The 4,761-nt window shown below is 39.9% G+C and overlaps 1 protein-coding gene and 1 pseudogene across 9 annotated transcripts in view; both read left to right on the top strand.

Annotated features, from left to right (window-relative positions):
- Positions 1-4,761, top strand: part of EHBP1 (EH domain binding protein 1) — a 587,840-nt gene that overhangs the window by 304,447 nt on the left and 278,632 nt on the right. The gene's annotated exons all lie outside the window — the stretch shown is intronic.
- LOC102479452 (immunoglobulin-binding protein 1 pseudogene) overlaps positions 1-4,761 on the top strand; it is a 20,697-nt pseudogene that overhangs the window by 242 nt on the left and 15,694 nt on the right.

Here is a 4,761-nt window from a genome sequence, read left to right as displayed (position 1 = left end):
TCTTTCCAGCAAGCACCTGCACCCTATGGCAAAAACCTCTTTATAAGAAAGAAAGAAAGGAAGGAAGGGTAGAAGGGAAAAGAAAGAAGAGAAAATAAAAATTATGGCAAGCATGTGTGGATGTGTGCCCAAAATCCCAGGAGGAGAGGGAAGGAAAAAGGATTACAGCATCGTTATCTTCCCTAGAGGGCAATTTCTCACTTTCCCTCTCACTGTCTCTCTCTCTCTCTGTCTCTCCCCATTGAGCACACACGCTCTATAGCAAATACCTTTAAAAAAAAAAAAGTACTCATGGTAGAATGCAAATGTACTGTTTCATTATGTGAGGTGAAAACATGCTTTCTGTAACTCAGAAAACCCAAATGTTCAATAGTTTTTATGCTAATCATGTGTAGTCTGTAATTGAGTCTTTCATCTCTTCTCTGCTGCTTTGCACAAACCCAACGTTCCTTATCCTTTTTGTAGTGTTGACAGTGATGGTACCCAAATTTTGAAACCATGTATGTGATGCCTTAAACTTAGATTGTCCTTGGGCCCAGCAGATGGTGTAATGGTTATGTTGCTGAACTCCCACATAGTTGACTGCACTTTGAGTCCCAGACCTAGAGGCTTAAAAGTCACTCCAGGCATATGTGCATGCATGTACACTTGTCCCAAATCCTAAAACGAGAATGGAGGAGAAGGGATTGCGGTGTGGCCATCCCCACTGGGGGGTGATTTCTCGCTTTCTGTCTCTCTGGTGAGCACACACGCTCTATAGCAAAAAATCTCTCTTAAAAAAAAAAAAGAAAAAAAAACTTAGATTGTCCTTATGTATTCTGGTATCCTTGAAAAATTCCATCTACCTCATGATTAAAAATGATACACTGTATTTCTGGTAGTGTAGAACCCAAATTTCCTCTCTTTCTTTTATTTAATGTTTTTGTAACAGTAAAAAAAGGTGACTTTTTAAAGTATGTAATATCAGAATTTTTTTTTTTTGTATGATGTGAAAATGGTGGATTTTGCTGCATAAGATATAAAAATCTAAGATTTGGGACTAGCAGTTGGCATAATAGCTATGTTGCTGGACTCCCATGTTGTCAACCGTGGTTCGAGTCCTGGACCCAGTGGCTTAAAATCACGCCAGGCGCATGTGCGTGTGTGCCCAAGATCCCGAAAGGAGAATGGAGGAGAAGGGATTGTGGCATGGCCATCCCCCCTGGGGGGTGATTTCTCACTTTCTGTCTCTCTGTATCTCTCTGTCGTTCTGTCAAGAGCATGAGCCCTATAGCAAAAACCTCTCAAAAAAAAAAAAATCTAGGACTCAATCCTAAAATTTGCTGCTCAAGAAGTCCTAAAGACCTTACTCTTTCATCAAGGACCCACTGACCTGGGCTGCGTTCACAGAAGAGGGCTGCCGGGTCATCATTGAGAAGCATTACACGCATTGGGGCAATGACTTCCACATGTACAAATGCGTGTGTGAGGAGATCGCCATCATTCCCAGCAAGAAGTTCTGCACCAAGATAGCAGGCTATGTCATGCATCTCATGAAGCGCATTCAGAGAGGCCCTGTGAGGGACATCGCCATCAAGCTGCAGGAGGAGGAGTGAGAAAGGAGGCTAATTATGTTCCTGAGGTCTCAGCCCTAGATCAGGAAATCATTGAAGTGGATTCTGACACTGAGGAAATGCTGAAGCTTTTGGACTTTGGCAGCTTGTCCAATCTGCAGGTCACGCAGCCTACAGTTGGAATGAATTTCAAAACCCCATATGGAGCCGTTTGAATCTTTCTGCTACGCTGTACTATTTTCAATAAACCTGGGATAACAAAAAAAGTACAAAAAAGAAATCTTAAAGACCATTAGACTGTGTTTTGTGTTTTGTATTTGGCAGTTGTCTAGAAACTACATGAATTGTTACTGGGACAAAAATATGGATATAGTTGTGAAGTAGTCAAAACCAAGTTGATCATTTATAAATCTTTGAGCTTAGTTTTATTTTGTTTGTTTTTTAGCAGAGTGGTGGCTACCTTACCATAGGTTGTGTATCCCTCATCTGAAATGCTTGGGACCAGCAGTGTTTTAGATATTTTTTTTTTCAGATTTTGGAACATTTTCACATACATAATAAGCTATCTTGGGGATAGGACCCAAGTCTAAACTTGAAATTCATTTTTGTTTCATATACACTTTATACGCATAGCCTGAGGGTAACATTATACAATATTTTTGTATTGCAGTATTTTGATTATGACCTGTCACATTAGGTCAGGTGTGGAATTTTCCACTTGTAATGTCATATTGGTGCAAAATAGTTTGGGATATTTGGAGCATTTCAGGTTTGGAGTTTTGGATTATACATAGTCATTCTATACCATATTATAAAGAAATGACCACATTTTGCTACATACATTTTTTTTGCAGGGGGGGAGGTTTTTGCCATAGCGCACATGCACTTGCCAGACAGACAGAGACAGAGAGACAGAAAGCGAGAAATCACTCCTCAGGGAAGACGGTCACGCCGCAGTCCCTTCTCCTTCATTTTCCTCTCGGGATTTTGGGCACGCATGCACATGTGCCTGGTGTGTGTTTAAGCCACCAGGTCTGGGACTCGAACTGCGGTCTACTACATGGGAGTCCAGCGACATAACCATTACGCTAACTGCTGGTCCCTACATACACATTTTTTAAGAAAAAAATTTATTATTTTTTATTTAGATTTATTTATTTATTTTAGTTTGACCAGAGAGGGACAGAGAGAGAGAGAGAGAGAGAGAGAGAGAGAGAGAAAGTGCAAAAGAAAGCTAGGACTTGAACTGCAGTCAGCCATTTAGGATTCCAGTGCCCTTGATCACTACACCACCTGCCAGTCCCAATATACATATTTTTAAAAGTATATTTACTTATTTATTGAGAGCGAGGGACACAAGCACCCTCAACAGGGACTCTCACAATAATCCCCGTCCCACAGGCTTCCAACCAGCCAGGATCCCAGGCACACACATGCATTCAGCATGTACGGGGTTGACTCAGCAACTGAACATTGATTTTCCACATGGTTACTAGCATTGCAGCATATTATGGCACTGTTAAGCCACCATTACTGGGCCAGATGGTTTTAAACAAACATTATCAGCATGCAGGCAGAAACCAATTTATTACATCCTCTTTAAGATCTATGAAGGAAACTTCAAGCTCTCTTTCATTTTAGGCATTCTAGTCATCACTGTGCATGAATGGTTTAGTATACAAAGCATTCACAAGGCAAGATTCAGTTACCCTGTTAGTCAACATCAGCAAGCCAGAAATACTCCCAAATAAATGACTAGATACAGGATTGTGATGGAATCAACCCTGGGCACCATCTGTAAGAGTAAAGGCTATATTGGGACCAGCAGATGACGTAATAATTATGTTGTTGGGCCCCGACATGGTCGGCCCTGGTTCGAGTCCCAGACCCAGTGACTTAAAACTCACTCTGGACACGTGTGTGTGTGTGCCCAAAATCCCAAGAGGAGAATGGAGAGGAAGAGATTGCTGCGTGGCCATCCCCCCTGGGGGATGATTTCTCGCGTTGTCTCTCTGGCGAGTGCACATGCCATATAGCAAAAGTCTCTCTTTAAAAGAAAAGAAGTAAAGGCTGTAGACTTTGTTAGATTTTTAAACCAGGTTTATTCAAGGGTAGAGAACAATGATAAAATATTTTATCTCATTTACAATTTCTCAATATTTTAATTTTAGCAATGAAAGCCCACTTCTGACATTCATGTTATTAGCCAATAAGTTATCCATTTTACCAGCATCCTATTTCTGATATTCACTATACGAATTACCAGTGTTTCGAGTATTGATTACAGTATGGATGAAGAAGTGCTGTGGTCACTGCTCTGGAGTGGAGCTGTTACAGTGCTCCCTCCACATGGCTTCTCAAGTAAGACAATTGACTGCTGCTGGGGTTGAAGTTTAACTACGTGACACATTCACATCATTCATACTGTTTATACCAAAGTGTTGTAAATATACCACAGATATCCTAACAGGAGCGTGGTTAAATATTCAAAATGGTGGAAATATTGTAATATATGCCATCTTTCAGGTGGTTATAAGTTTAAATTTGCTTCAAAATTTATTTGTTCAACTCAAAATATTTGTGATCAGCTCACTTATTTGTTGTGTTTTCCCTTCATTACAAGAAAATTAATTTATAGTAGTAAATTTACTACTAGAATTTAGAATCATGTTTACATGTGTTATTAAGTAGCTTAATACACATCAGCTGAATTTTGTTACTTGCAGTCCTGTCTCACAAAGCTTACATATTTGAATTTCACGAGCAGATTGATGACCTGTATAATTTTAAAAAAATATTTTATTTAACTTTATTTGCTTATTTATTCGTTCATTTTTATTTTGACCGGAGAGGAAGAGAGCAAGAAAGCAAGCCACCAGGCCTGGGACTCAAACCATGGTTGCCCATATTGGAGTCCAGTGCCCTTAATAACCGCACCACCTGCCAGCCCCATTTCCTGTATATTTCTGAACTGGAGAACAGTTTCACTCATTATCCTTACAGAATAAAATTAATGCATTTAATTAAACAATTATTAAGTACCTGCTGTGTGCTGGGAAATGTACTGAACTCCTATGTAATTCTCAAACTTTAGTATGCATTGGAATCATCTTGGAAGGTTGTTAAATCAAGAGGGAGATCTAGGACTTGTCTCTTTTCAAAATACCCCGGGTACTGCTGATGCTAGTGGGTCTTGCCTACACTCTGA

Source organism: Tupaia chinensis, unplaced genomic scaffold, assembly GCF_000334495.1.
Source record: "Tupaia chinensis unplaced genomic scaffold, TupChi_1.0 Scaffold000341_1, whole genome shotgun sequence".
NCBI classification, from domain to species: Eukaryota; Metazoa; Chordata; class Mammalia; order Scandentia; family Tupaiidae; genus Tupaia; species Tupaia belangeri.
The sequence above is the reverse complement of the archived record's forward strand: the minus strand, read 5'-3'. Positions and strand labels throughout refer to the sequence as shown.